This window comes from Triticum urartu, chromosome 6 (genome assembly GCF_003073215.2).
Source record: "Triticum urartu cultivar G1812 chromosome 6, Tu2.1, whole genome shotgun sequence".
NCBI classification, from domain to species: Eukaryota; Viridiplantae; Streptophyta; class Magnoliopsida; order Poales; family Poaceae; genus Triticum; species Triticum urartu.
Window position 1 is genome coordinate 188618627 of NC_053027.1, and position 16187 is coordinate 188634813.

At 45.5% G+C, this 16187-nt stretch overlaps 1 pseudogene; it reads right to left on the reverse strand.

Moving 5' to 3' along the window:
• Positions 1-12474: 12474 nt before the first annotated feature.
• On the reverse strand, positions 12475-15658 carry LOC125516688 (annotated as a pseudogene).
• Between the last annotated feature and the right edge of the window lie 529 nt (positions 15659-16187).

Below are 16187 nucleotides of genomic sequence, written 5' to 3' on the forward strand. Positions count from 1 at the left end.
GATTAACGAGCTAGTCAAGTAGAGGCATACTAGTGACACTCTGTTTGTCTATGTATTCACACATGTATTATGTTTCCGGTTAATACAATTCTAGCATGAATAATAAACATTTATCATGATTATAAGGAAATAAACAATAACTTTATTATTGCCTCTAGGGCATATTTCCTTCAGTCTCCCACTTGCACTAGAGTCAATAATCTAGATTACACTGTAATGATTCTAACACCCATGGAGCCTTGGTGCTGATCATGTTTTGCTCGTGGAAGAGGCTTAGTCAACGGGTCTGCAACATTCAGATCCGTATGTATCTTGCAAATCTCTATGTCTCCCACCTGGACTAGATCCCGGATGGAATTGAAGCGTCTCTTGAGTGTGCTTGGTCCTTGTGAAATCTGGATTCCTTTGCCAAGGCAATTGCACCAGTATTGTCACAAAAGATTTTCATTGGACCCGATGCACTAGGTATGACACCTAGATCGGATATGAACTCCTTCATCCAGACTCCTTCGTTCGCTGCTTCCGAAGCAGCTATGTACTCCGCTTCACATGTAGATCCCGCTACGACGCTTTGTTTAGAACTGCACCAACTGATAGCTCCACCGTTTAATGTAAACACGTATCCGGTTTGCGATTTAGAATCGTCCGGATCAGTGTCAAAGCTTGCATCAACGTAACCTTTTACGGTGAGCTCTTTGTCACCTCCATATACGAGAAACATATCCTTAGTCCTTTTCAGGTATTTCAGGATGTTCTTGACCGCTGTCCAGTGATCCACTCCTGGATTACTTTGGTACCTCCCTGCTAACTTATAGCAAGGCACACATCAGGTCTGGTACACAGCATTGCATACATGATAGATCCTATGGCTGATGCATAGGGAACATCTTTCATATTCTCTCTATCTTCTGCAGTGGTCGGGCATTGAGTCTTACTCAACTTCACACCTTGTAACACAGGCAAGAACCCTTTCTTTGCTTGATCCATTTTGAACTTCTTCAAAATTTTGTCAAGGTATGTGCTTTGTGAAAGTCCAATTAAGCGTCTTGATCTATCTCTATAGATCTTAATGCCTAATATGTAAGCAGCTTCACCGAGGTCTTTCATTGAAAAACTTTTATTCAAGTATCCCTTTATGCTATCCAGAAATTCTATATCATTTCCAATCAGCAATATGTCATCCACATATAATATCAGAAATGCTACAGAGCTCCCACTCACTTTCTTGTAAATACAGGCTTCTCCGAAAGTCTGTATAAAACCAAATGCTTTGATCACACTATCAAAACGTTTATTCCAACTCCGAGAGGCTTGCACCAGTCCATAAATGGATCGCTGGAGCTTGCACACTTTGTTAGCTCCCTTTGGATCGACAAAACCTTCTGGTTGCATCATATACAACTCTTCTTCCAGAAATCCATTCAGGAATGCAGTTTTGACATCCATTTGCCAAATTTCATAATCATAAAATGCGGCAATTGCTAACATGATTCGGACAGACTTAAGCATCACTACGGGTGAGAAGGTCTCATCGTAGTCAATCCCTTGAACTTGTCGAAAAACCTTTTGCAACAAGTCGAGCTTGTAGACAGTAACATTACCGTCAGTGTCAGTCTTCTTCTTGAAGATCCATTTATTCTCAATTGCTTGCCGATCAACGGGCAAGTCAACCAAAGTCCACACTTTGTTCTCATACATGGATCCCATCTCAGATTTCATGGCTTCTAGCCATTTTGCGGAATCTGGGCTCACCATCGCTTCTTCATAGTTCGTAGGTTCATCATGATCTAGTAGCATGACTTCCAGAACAGGATTACCGTACCACTCTGGTGCGGATCTTACTCTGGTTGATCTACGAGGTTCAGTAGTATCTTGATCTGAAGTTTCATGATCATTATCATTGGCTTCCTCACTAACTGGTGTAGGTGTCACTGAAACAGTTTTCTGTGATGTACTACTTTCCAGTAAGGGAGCAGGTACAGTTACCTCGTCAAGTTCTACTTTCCTCCCACTCACTTCTTTCGAGAGAAACTCCTTCTCTAGAAAGATTCCAAATTTAGCAACAAAAGTCTTGCCTTCGTATCTGTGATAGAAGGTGTACCCAACAGTCTCCTTTGGGTATCCGATGAATACACATTTCTCCGATTGGGTTTCGAGCTTATCAGGTTGAAGCTTTTTCACATAAGCATCGCAGCCCCAAACTTTCAGAAACGACAACTTTGGTTTCTTGCCAAACCACAGTTCATAAGGCGTCGTCTCAACGGATTTCGATGGTGCCCTATTTAACGTGAATGCGGCCGCCTCGAAGCATAACCCCAAAACAATAGCGGTAAATCAGTAAGAGACATCATAGATCGCACCATATCTAATAGAGTACGATTACGACGGTCGAACACACCATTACGCTATGGTGTTCCGTGGCTGGCAGTGAGGTGCAAACTATTCCACAATTTTTCAAATGTACACCAAACTCGTAACTCAAATATTCTCCTCCACGATCAGATCGTAGAAACTTTATTTTCTTGTTACGATGATTTTCAACTTCACTCTGAAATTCTTTGAACTTTTCAAATGTTTCAGACTTATGTTTCATTAAGTAGATATACCCATATCTGCTTAATCATCTGTGAAGGTGAGAAAATAACGATATCCGCCACGAGCCTCAAAATTCATCGGACCACATACATCTGTATGTATGATTTCCAACAAATCTGTTGCTCTCTCCATAGTACCGGAGAACGGTGTTTTAGTCATCTTGCCCATGAGGCATGGTTCGCAAGTACCAAGTGATTCATAATCAAGTGGTTCCAAAAGTCCATCAGTATGGAGTTTCTTCATGCGCTTTACACCGATATGACCTAAACGGCAGTGCCACAAATAAGTTGCACTATCATTATCAACTCTGCATCTTTTGGCTTCTACATTATGAATATGTGTATCACTACTATCGAGATTCAACAAGAATAGACCACTCTTCAAGGGTGCATGACCATAAAAGATATTACTCATATAAATAGAACAACCATTATTCTCTGATTTAAATGAATAACCGTCTCGCAATTAAACAAGATCCAGATATAATGTTCATGCTCAACGCTGGCACCAAATAACAATTATTTAGGTCTAAAACTAATCCCGAAGGTAGATGTAGAGGTAGCGTGCCGACCGATCACATCGACTTTGGAACCATTTCCCACGCGCATCGTCACCTCGTCCTTAGCCAATCTTCGCTTAATCCGTAGTCCCTGTTTCGAGTTGCAAATATTAGCAACAGAACCAGTATCAAATACCCAGGTGCTACTGCGAGCATTAGTAAGGTACACATCAATAACATGTATATCACATATACCTTTGTTCACCTTGCCATCCTTCTTATCCGCCAAATACTTGGGGCAGTTCCACTTCCAGTGACCAGTCTGCTTGCAGTAGAAGCACTCAGTTTCAGGCTTAGGTCCAGACTTGGGTTTCTTCTCTTGAGCAGCAACTTGCTTGCCGTTTTTTTGAAGTTCCCCTTCTTCTCCTTTGCCCTTTTTCTTGAAACTAGTGGTCTTGTTGACCATCAACACTTGATGCTCCTTCTTGATTTCTACCTCCGCAGCTTTCAGCATTGCGAAGAGCTCGGGAATAGTCTTATTCATCCCTTGCATATTATAGTTCATCACGAAGCTCTTGTAGCTTGGTGGCAGTGATTGGAGAATTCTGTCAATGACGCAATCATCTGGAAGATTAACTCCCAATTGAATCAAGTGATTATTATACCCAGACATTTTGAGTATATGCTCACTGACAGAACTGTTCTCCTCCATCTTGCAGCTATAGAACTTATTGGAGACTTCATATCTCTCAATCCGGGCATTTGCTTGAAATATTAACTTCAACTCCTGGAACATCTCATATGCTCCATGACGTTCAAAACGTCGTTGAAGTCCCGATTCTAAGCCGTAAAGCATGGCACACTGAACTATCGAGTAGTCATCAGCTTTGCTCTGCCAGACGTTCATAACATCTGGTGTTGCTCCAGCAGCAGGCCTGGCACCCAGCGGTGCTTCCAGGATGTAATTCTTCTGTGCAGCAATGAGGATAATCCTCAAGTTACGGACCCAGTCCGTGTAATTGCTACCATCATCTTTCAACTTTGCTTTCTCAAGGAACGCATTAAAATTCAACGGAACAACAGCACGGAGCCATCTATCTACAATCAAACATAACAAGCAAGATACTATCAGGTACTAAGTTCATGATAAATTTAAGTTCAATTAATCAAATTACTTAAAGAACTCCCACTTAGATAGACATCCCTCTAATCCTCTAAGTGATCACGTGATCCAAATCAACTAAACCATGTCCGATCATCACGTGAGATGGAGTAGTTTCATTGGTGAACATCACTATGTTGATCATATCTACTATATGATTCACGCTCGACCTTTCGGTCTCCGTGTTCCGAGGCCATATCTATATATGCTTGGCTCGTCAAGTATAACCTGAGTATTCCGCGTGTGCAACTGTTTTGCACCCGTTGTATTTGAACGTAGAGCCTATCACACCCGATCATCACGTGGTGTCTCAGCACGAAGAACTTTCGCAACGGTGCATACTCAGGGAGAACACTTCTTGATAATTTAGTGAGAGATCATCTTATAATGCTACCGTCAATCAAAGCAAGATAAGATGCATATAAAGGATAAACATCACATGCAATCAATATAAGTGATATGATATGGCCATCATCATCTTGTGCTTGTGATCTCCATCTCCGAAGCACCGTCATGATCACCATCGTCACCGGCGCGACACCTTGATCTCCATCGTAGCATCGTTGTCGTCTCGCCAATCTTATGCTTCCACGACTATCGCTAACGCTTAGTGATAAAGTAAAGCATTACAGCGCGATTGCATTGCATACAATAAAGCGACAACCATATGGCTCCTGCCAGTTGCCGATAACTCGGTTACAAAACATGATCATCTCATACAATAAAATTTAGCCTCATGCTTGACCATATCACATCACAACATGCCCTGCAAAAACAAGTTAGACGTCCTCTACTTTGTTGTTGCAAGTTTTACGTGGCTGCTACGGGCTTAAGCAAGAACGAATCTTACCTACGCATCAAAAACCACAACGATAGTTTCGTCAAGATTGCTGTTTTAACCTTCGCAAGGACCGGGCGTAGCCCACTACGGTTCAACTAAAGTTGGAGAAACTGACACCCGCCAGCCACCTGTGTGCAAAGCACGTCGGGAACCGGTCTCGGCGTAAGCGTACGCGTAATGTCGGTCCGGGCCGCTTCATCCAACAATACCGCCGAACCAAAGTATGACATGCTGGTAGGCAGTATGACTTATAATCGCCCACAACTCACTTGTGTTCTACACTCATGCATATAACATCAAACCATAAAACCTAGGCTCGGATGCCACTGTTGGGGAACGCAGTAATTTCAAAAAAATTTCCTACGCACACGCAAGATCATGGTGATGCATAGCAACGAGAGGGGAGAGTGTTGTCTACGTACCCACGCAGACCGACTGCGGAAGCGTTGACGCAACGTAGAGGAAGTAGTCGTACGTCTTCCCGATCCGACCGATCCAAGCACCGTTACTCCGGCACCTCCGAGTTCTTAGCACACGTACAGCTCGATGACGCTCCCCGGGCTCCGATCCAGCAAAGCTTCGGGGATGAGTTCCGTCAGCACAACGGCGTGGTGACGATGATGATGTTCTACCGACGCAGGGCTTCGCCTAAGCACTACAACGATATGATCGAGGTGGAATATGGTGGCAGGGGGCACCGCACACGGCTAAGGAACGATCTCAAGATCAACTTGTGTGTCTAGAGGTGCCCCCCTGCCTCCGTATATAAAGGAGCCAAGGGGGAGGGGGCGCCGGCCAGGAGGAGGGCGCAGGAGGAGTCCTACTCCTACCGGGAGTAGGACTCCCCCCCAATCCTAGTTGATAGGATTCCCCGAGGGGGAAAGAGAGAGAGGGGGCCGGCCACCTCTCCTTGTCCTAATAGGACTAGGGGAGGGGGGAGGCGCGCGGCCCACCTTGGGCTGCCCCTTTCTCCTTTCCACTAAAGCCCACTAAGGCCCATATAGCTCCCGGGGGGTTCCGGTAACCTCCCGGTACTCCGGTAAAATCCCGATTTCACCCGGAACACTTCCGATATCCAAACATAGGCTTCCAATATATCAATCTTTATGTCTCGACCATTTCGAGACTCCTCGTCATGTCCGTGATCACATCCGGGACTTCCGAACTAATTTCGGTACATCAAAATGTCATAAACTCATAATAACTGTCATCGTAAACGTTAAGCGTGCGGACCCTAGGGTTCGAGAACAATGTAGACATGACTGAGACACATCTCCGGTCAATAACCAATAGCGGGACCTGGATGCCCATATTGGCTCCTACATATTCTAAGAAGATCTTTATCGGTCAGACCGCATAACAACATACGTTGTTCCCTTTGTCATCGGTATGTTACTTGCCCGAGATTCGATCGTCGGTATCCAATACCTAGTTCAATCTCATTACTCCGGCAAGTCTCTTTAACTCGTTCCGTAATACATCATCTCGCAACTAAAACTCATAGTTGTAATGCTTGCAAGGCTTATGTGATGTTGCATTACCGGAGAGGGCCCAGAGATACTCTCCGACAATCGGAGTGACAAATCCTAATCTCGAAATACGCCAACCCGACATGTAGCTTTGGAGACACCTGTAGAGCACCTTTATAATCACCCATTTACGTTGTGACGTTTGGTAGCACACAAAGTGTTCCTCTGGCAAACGGGAGTTGCATAATCTCATAGTCATAGGAACATGTATAAGTCATGAAGAAAGCAATAGCAACATACTAAACGATCGGGTGCTAAGCTAATGGAATGGGTCATGTCAATCAGATCATTCACCTAATGATGTGATCCCGTTAATCAAATAACAACTCTTTGTTCATGGTTAGGAAACATAACCATCTTTGATTAACGAGCTAGTCAAGTAGAGGCATACTAGTGACACTCTGTTTGTCTATGTATTCACACATGTATTATGTTTTCGGTTAATACAATTCTAGCATGAATAATAAACATTTATCATGATATAAGGAAAATAAATAATAACTTTATTATTGCCTCTAGGGCATATTTCCTTCAAATCCTCGGGCTATCCTCAGAGGCCGAGTTGTTCTGGACAAGCAACAGGCTCTCATCTATCTGGATGTGATCAAGAACAAGCAGAATACCTCGTGGATGTCAAGTGGATAGACATGCATCACCTGCGGAAAGACAAGTTTCGTGACTATTTTGGAGAGGCTCTGGACTTGGTGGAGCAGTTTGCTATTGAGCCGGTGATCTCCTTTCACCTTGACTATGACCCTGAGCTTATCTGTCAGTTCTTTGCCTCAGTGTACTTTCATCCCGGGGAGGAGCGGAGGATACTTGGATGACCAATGGCCGTCAGCTGTCTGCTACATGGAAAGAGTTCATGGATCTGCTGCACATTCCTGATGACGGGCTTCACACCCCCGTTGGCGTTCGCCCCCATGCCAACTCTGAGTCTGCCAACAAGAACCAGCTTCAGCCCTTCCTTGTTGAGAAGGTACTCCCCAATGGCAAGTCATCTTGGGTGTTGAACTCCTTTCTGGATATCATGCATCGCATCTTCCGCAACACTCTGTTCCCACGCATTGGCGACAAGGACAAGGTTCATGCATATCTAGTGGACATGTTGCTCTTGTGTGCAGAGGCACGTACTTCTCAGACTCAGCCACTTGATGTCTCTCACACATCATGTGGTGTGAGCTTCGGTTTGCGGTGTTCACTCGCAAGGTACCTATCTATGGACCGTACCTGTTTCTGCTGCTCTCCACCACTTGGGAGAAGACGTATCCAGGTGATGAGTTCCTTGCTCCAGACTGGATTCGCCATGAGTCCATCAGCCTCCGCGTCAAGCCCAACTGGGCCAACACCACTACCGTGCTGAGGCATCTTCTGCTAGGAGGGCTGCTGGTGAGGGGGAGGCTGCTGCTGCTGAGACTGCTGCTGAGGACCGTGCTGCTAGGTCCACCACTTCTTCCTCTGAGCCGTCATGGGCCAAGAAGCTGAAGGACAAGATGAAGACTCTCTTCTGCATGCAGGCGAAGGGACAGTACAGGGCTCACGTGACTGACAAGGAGAGTCGCCGCCGTGACAAGAAGGTGATGAGGCTCTTTGGAGAGGATGTGTCTGGCGGGTCTGAGGACGTCATCACACCTGAGGCTGCCTGGATGTCTAAGCAGGGCTACAAGTGGACCAGTTCAGAGGATGACTCAAGAAGACTATCCCCGCCGCTGACTCTGATGAGGAGCACGAGGAGCAGTGGGACTATCCCCGCCGCTGAGTCTGACGAGGAGCACGAGGAGCAGTGGGACGACTTCTCTGCCTGAGCCACCCCGTGTGTGTAGGTGTCCTCTCTGCCTTTTTGGCGTCTCGATGCCAAAGGGGGAGAGAGTGTAGGGATTTGCGTTGTGTCGTGCTTGGTGTGTTTATTTGCTTTGTCGTTTGGACCTCGTTTGTCTTGTTTGCTTTGTTGGTTTGTGCCTTCGAGACCTATCCTACATATGGTGTAAGACATATGCACTCTATCTATCTTAGTTAACTTATGTTTGTACTATCTTGTCTAGTGATAGATATGCCTTGTCTCTATAATATAGGGGGAGCTCTGTTCCTAGTATTCGTGCTCATCTAGGTGGCACACATTTAGGGGGAGCCCGTCTATATTATAGAGAGGAGGGGTTTGCTTTTACAATAGTATTTTTCCTTGTGCAAATCCCGTTTTGTCATCAATCCACCAAAAAGGGGGAGATTGTAAGGACATATTTATCCCTAAGTGTTTTGGTGATTGATGACAACGCATTTGCGGACTAATCGTGTGCCATGAGTTTCCAGACTCTTCTCTGCTAGGCACAAGACGATTGGGTGCCCCTCGAAGACTGACGAAGACGGCGTCTTTTCTACGTTTCTTTTTGGTGGATTTGAGTCGTAGGAAAGCCGTACTATTAAGAGGGGGTCCGCGTTGGAAAGGTTTGGGTGGAATCATCACGTACACGTCTCCTTTTATCCCCTCCTTCTTCCTTGGAGCTTCCTCCGTTTTCCTGCCTCCTTGTGACTGGCTGCTGTTGTGGTTGTGGTAGTACTGCTCCTGGATCAACGGTAGTACCGTGGGCATCCACGGTAGTACCGCGCGGTGGCGCGGTAGCACCGCTGGTGCTCACGGTAGTACCGCTCCCCTGGAGCCGCAATACCGCTGCCCACCAGGCTAGTGCCGCCCCTTTGCGGTAGTAGGAGCGGATGTAATTTTTTACATCCGCACCTGCCGCGGTAGTACCGCTTTCGCCATGCGGTAGTACCGCGCTATGCGGTCAGGCAGTAGTACCGCCCCTGGGCAGTACTACTGTGTCGAGTTTTTGCTACTTCCGTTTTTTTGCAGAAGTAGGCATGGAAGTTCCCCTTCCCCCTGGACCGGACTTTTGCCTTACGGTAGTACCGCATTGGGGGCGCGGTAGTACCGCGCGTGCGGAAGTACCGCCCCCAGCTTGCGTCTGTTTCCCTGGCTGGGGTCGCTACAGTACCGTGGGACAGTACGGTAGTACCGCACTGCCGTGCGGTAGTACCGCTTGGTTGCAAACAGTAGTACCGCGCGGCCTTGCGGTAGTACCGCTGGCCAGGCGCGGTAGTACCGCTGGCCGCGGGCTAGTTGGTGGGTAACGGTTGGATCTTTTCCGCACACTATATAAAGGGTCTCCTTCTTCCCCGTTGACTCACCTCTTCCACCATTAAAGCTCCATTATTGCTCCAAGCTCCATTTTCGCCCGATCTTACTCCCTAGCCAACCAAACTCGTTGATTTGCTCGGGAGTGGTTGAGAAGGCCCCGATCTACACTTCCACCAAGAGATATTTGATTCCCCCTACTAATCCCTTGCGGATCTTGTTACTCTTGGGTGTTTGAGCATACTAGACGGTTGAGGTCACCGCGAAGCCATAGTCCATTGTGGTGAAGCTTCGTAGTGTCGTTGGGAGCCACCAATTGAGTTGTGGAGATTGCCGCAACCTCGTTTGTAAAGGTTCGGTCGCCGCCTCCAAGGGCACCAATAGTGGAATCACGGCATCTCGCATTGTGGGAGGGCTTGAGGAGATTACGGTGGCCCTAGTGGCTTCTTGGGGAGCATTGTGCCTCCACACCGCTCCAACGGAGACGTAATTCCTCTCAAAGGGAAGGAACTTCGGCAGCACATCCTCGTCTTCACCATCTCCACTCTTGGTTATCTCGTGCCTTTACTTGTGTAGCTTATTTGTTTCATATATCTTGCTTGCTTGTGTTCCTATTCGTGTTGCATCATATAGGTTGCTCATCTAGTTGCATATCTAGACAACCTACTTTGATGCAAAGTTTAAATTGCTAAAGAAAAGCTAAAAATTGTTAGTTGCCTATTCCCCCCCCCCCCCTCTAGTCAACCATATCGATCCTTTCACCTGTGAGTGCGGCCTTGGAAGGGGATGCCTTGGGATATAGCGGCATGCGAATGCCGCCGCCAACGTTACTTGGGATGTCATGTCACACAAAACCACCTTCTAGTCCTCTCAGGGTAAACCAAACGATTTTGATAATTTGAGATTCTGGCCCAATATATTTTGGACTTGAGAGTTGTAAATTAAATGAGGACATAAGTTTATGATCAAAATATGAGCTTCTCTCTCGCCGGTCGGGATCCTATCCCAGGAACATGAAGAATTGTGTTGATCTCTCAGGAAACAACATGAATGGGTTTGGGCCAGGCTTAGCCGATCTTTATTTTGCAAGTTCAAAAAACATAGAACAAATACATAGGTAATCCTCTTAAACCTTAAACCTTGATGGACTTAGTATTATCAGAAATCTTTGTCACTACTATATTGTACTTACCTTACTGAAGTATGGTTGGTGCCTTTGTGATTCTAACATCTAAGTTTAGTTCGCAAATAAGCCAATGATATGTTTTAATGGTTTCGCTTTCACTTTACAAAAATAAGCTACACCTATAATGGCATTTTGCAATAGTTCTTGAATGTTTTTCCCCTTATGTTTCGCCTTTAATTTGATGAGTAATGTGTATTTCTATTTATGCAGTAAACAACATGTCGTCGCCTTTGAATCGGGTCGATCGGAGAATATTTGCACCAGTTTTGGTAGTTCATGATGTCTAGACTTTCGAGAGCGAGAAAAGAAGGCAAGGTGGAAAAATATCTCTACAATATTACTTGAAGGGTTAAATAGTAGCGAAGGGCTGTCGCATGATTTCCGGTAGCAGTGTTTACGTACTAGCAGCAAGGGGAACTCCCAAGATATGGCTAAACCGCCGCAACAATGATATAAAAAGAAGCTACACCCACCGGTCTATGTTACTTTCACCTAATACTTACCGTTGCAGTACTACGAGGACGGTTTGAGCTGTCGAGATTGGGTTCAGTTCTAAACCACTGTTGTTTCATAGTATGATCCAATCCACTCATACGTATACCCTGAACAGGATATAGTAGCCGTAAAGTACAACACCTCACCCAGGAGTATTACAAAAATAGATGCAACATTACACTCATATCATGTTCTAAGACCGGCTGCAGCGTACACCAGTTCCCTGGATCACCAGCAAGCTAATTCAAACCCGTTTCGTGCCTACAGCAAGACATTGCAAAATGAACAAAGCCAACAGGGAACAACGAGGCACAAGCAGAGTGGATTACTAAGTAGCTAATACAAGGAAAATAAACAAAACAAAAGTCCAGATTGAAAACAGGAACAATTTTACTTATAAAGAAAGCTCACTGCCCGCAAAGTAGAAACACGATTTGTCAGCGCCTTTATAACATTTGTTGCAAGGTCAGTTGAGAATCTGGGACATTGGTGGTATAGCTGTAGAGAAGCAGGATGATCCTGAAAGGACGGCCGGCGACAAGGAAAGCTGTTGTCCCACTTCACGAAATCAAAGATCTCTAGTTTCTCTAGTCGGTGTCCAGTGCAGTCCCAGTCTCTTTTCTAAAAGAATACCACACTAACTCCTCACCAAAAAAAATCTAAAAAGAAATATCACTACAACTCCTGGAAGGAGACATATATAATTATGTCCAATTCTTGCTATAGTGGTGACCTACCTAACAAGATGCAATAGATGCATGAAGAAAACAGAACTATAAGTAAATCACTTTTATTGAGAAGTTGACTATTATGATGCAACATGGAAATATTTAATTTAACTAGTAGTGCTCCAAGGTCTTTTACAAGTCAAGTGCAAGTTGCAGTTCAGGAAGGAGGAAAATTTGCCTCTTTTCATTGCCAGCTGCAACAATGGGTTGGAACAGGAAACTCGCTAAAACTGACTATTAGGAAGGCCATTAGATTAAGTGGTAAAATCAATTCTTCAGTACAGGAGATAGGGATATGATCCAGTCCACTCATACACCGGCCCGGAAAGATTCAATCCACTCATATGATACTCTGGACAGGTTATTGCGACAGTACAGTAAACACCTGCCCGACAGAAATATGTTAACATCAGAATCTACACAGACAGCACAGCTGAAGTCATTAACCGAAATTGTGCTACAAACTGTGTTTCTGCAGTAGCGCAAAGCAAGAATTACAAAAATAGACGCAACATTACGCTTGCATCTTGTTCTAAGCCCCACTGCAGCATACATCAGTTCCATGGATCACAACGAAGAAAAATCCAAAACCCGTTTCTCACCTAGGACAAGACATTGCAAAATGAAAACAAAGCCAACATGGAAGAACAAGGCACAGTGTCAAAGATTCAATTGCAGATTCAAAATTCAGAAAGGGAAAAAGTGATCCAACACTTTCTAATGCACAAAAGAAGCAGCAGACTGCATTGCTAAGAGGCAGGCTATACAAGGGAAGAACAAGTTGATAGACAGACAAAAGGAAGAATGAAGCAGTGAAATTGATAAAGCATTAGGTTGATATTATTTCCCTAATTAAGACAACAAACAGTAGTTCCACTTCCACCACTGGTGATCTCACCTAGAGTTAACCTGTTTCTTGCTTGCTCGGAACAAGTCAAGGCATAGGAAGTTAACAAAACAAAGGACCAGAGTCAAAACAGGAACAGTTTTGCTAATGAAAAGCTCCCCAAAGTTAGAACAAGTTTTGTCGGTGCCTTATAACACTTGTTCCAATGTCAGATGAGAATCCAGGACATTTATGGTGTACCTGGAGATAAGCTGGATAATCGTGAAAGAACGACCGGCGACAAGGAAAACTGCTGTCCTGCTTCACGAAATCAATGGCTTTAGAGATCATCTCTGGTTTCTCTAGTACTTGTGGATGCGAGTGGACTAACTCATGTGTTCAGTGCAGTCCCAGTCTTCTCTAGACGAATACTACTACAACACCCCACCAAAAAAAAACCAAAAAGATATACCACTACAACTCCTGGAAGGAGATAAGTATAATTTATCCAATTACCGCAATAGTGGTGAGCTTACTCTCCATAAGAGAGACCTAACCAGATGCACCAGATGCATGAAGAAAACATAAATACTTTCGAAACGGGGCAGTAGCCCAATAGCTAGCGTCACAGTGTGAACCTGGCAACCAGAGTTCGACTCCTGTGTGGAGAGAATGTCTCGGATTCTCACAAAGGACGCGCATATGTCGTCTCTTTCCTATCCGTTCAACAAAAAATTCACCTACCTGACCATTTCGAAGAAAACATAATTATGACAGAACACTTCATTGAAAAGTTGACTATTATGATGCAATACGGAAGCATTTAAATTTACCAGTAGTGCTCCAAGGTCTTCCAGAAGTCAGGTGCGACCTGCAAATCAGGAAGGAGAATCTGCCTCTTTTTGTTGCCAACTACAACAAAGGGTCGAAACAGGAAACAACTAAATACTGACTATTAAGAAGGCCAGAGGATAAAGTGGTAAAATCAATTCTTCAGTTCGAGATAGGGATATGAGGAATATATAGATAGCAAAAAATTGAGTACTGAGAAGACCACTAGAAAATAGAGACATGCGGCAGATCAGTTGGAAAATACTTCAAAAGCAGATCCAAATGTCGTGGTAATTTTAACGTCAACATAAACAGTTATCACTTCATCCCAAAAGGGTATCGAAACAAGCATTTTATGCAACCACATAACAGTCACTTCTCATCATAACATCTTATACAACAACACAAAAGGAAGACATCAGCAGGCTCATACTTGATCCAATTCCTAGACATTGCAGCTCATCAGGATATTAAGAACCTCACCCAACATCCGTCAGACAAAAGGTGGAGCATCCACGGCATGGCCTTCTAGTGACGTGAAGAAATCATGCCGAACAAGAGTTTGTTTGAACCGACCTTCACCAACATATAAGTCTTGGAAGCTAGCAACCAGTTTTCCATTAGTGTCAACATAAAACAGCCAGTTCTGTGATTGACCAAACCTGACCAGCAAGAGCACGTCACCATCACCTGAAACAACGGTCACATGCCAATAGCTATTACCATTAAGGCCTTCAAACTTCGCGCAGATTTCTGCTATTGTCAAATCAACCCGGTACTTTAAGTCCCAAACCTCTTACTGATCCATTCTCATCTCTCAGGATTTATCCCCAACATCCGTCAGATTTCTGCCAATAGCTATTACCATTAAGGCCTTCAAACTTCGCGCAGATTTCTGCTATTGTCAAATCAACCCGGTACTTTAAGTCCCAAACCTCACTTTCATAGTTCTGCAGCACCCATATATCAACAATTTTCTTGGCCTTGTCACAGCTATAGATAGTTAGATACCAAGCATGTCATCCATCTCAAAGATACATGAGTAGTTGCTGGGAGGAGCAAGGGGATCACATATCTGCCGAAATGACTCAACTATTGTGTCGAATACAATTACTAGTTTGTTTTCAAGCTGATAAAATGCAGTCTCCACCGGGGTATAACACACTGGGTACCAATGCAAGCTATCACGGACCCGCACAGGCGCATGGAAGATCGCCGACTGCAATTTGGTCTTGGAGCACCCAATGTACCTTGGTGCCTCATCGGATCCCAGCTTCAAGACATAGCAACCAGTTCGGTCACTAGACGAGTCCATGAAGCTCGTCCCTTGCAGTAACAGCCGGTACTCGCCGGTAGGGCGGTATGCGTACATCCCCAAGATGTTGAAGTCCTTCAGTGTACGCGTGAGGGAGGCATGCTGACGAGTGACTGAGTTGCAGACGGTGAGGAGGGCGCGAGAGCCGATGCCCGGGCGAGGGCCAGCAACTTCATGCTTGGAGAGAATGAGGAGGCCATCGCAGGAGGCCTCGAGCTTGAAGGGCTGGGAGAGAGCAAGCCGAGCGACGGTGTGGAGCTGGGAGGCGGTGGCGGCCCGGTGGTCGAAGGTGAGGATGTTACGGTCACCGTCGCTGGAGAGGATGGGGAGGGCGCGCTGGCGGGCGTGGTGGGCGAGGAGGAATCGGCGGTTGGTGGTGGCGCAGCGCCAGTCGCGCGGACGGCGCGGCTGCGGAGGATGGATTTGGGGTCGAGGCGGACGAGGATCTCCCATACCACGATCTCATCTGGGAGGCCAGGGAGGAGGGTCTTCGCTGCTGCTGCCGCCGCGGCCTCCGCCATGGTCGCTGCTGCTGCCGCGGCCTCCTCCGCCATGATCGCCGGCTGGGTGGACTTGTGCTAGGTGTGGGTGTGGTGGCGGCGGAGGGGAGGGGAGGTAGGCGTGTGTTTCGGGGCAGAATGGGTTTGACTTGAGAGAAGACAACATATTTTTATGAGGAAACAAATGGAAATGGAGATGAGGTATGGGCTCTGAAATGCTCTGGGCCCAGAAGCACATCACCCGTATCCTTTTGTTCTAAAAAATCCCCAAAAAAAGTCCTTTAATTTACACATATTCTCATTTCTCAAACGAATGAAAAAACCATCTTAGAGCTTACCATCTTAAGTTTGTTTGCATACGCAACAATGATATGTTTCGCTTATAATAATATAGCATCAATGAGATTAACAACCATGGGAGTGAGGAGAACGTAGGGAAGCTGAAAGGGGCGAGGCTATCTTGCGCGCCGGCCAACGGTCGATTTCCGATAGGAGCTCCTTTCCTTCTTTGGCATTTATTCCTTTTCTAATCTGAACCACAAATTGTATC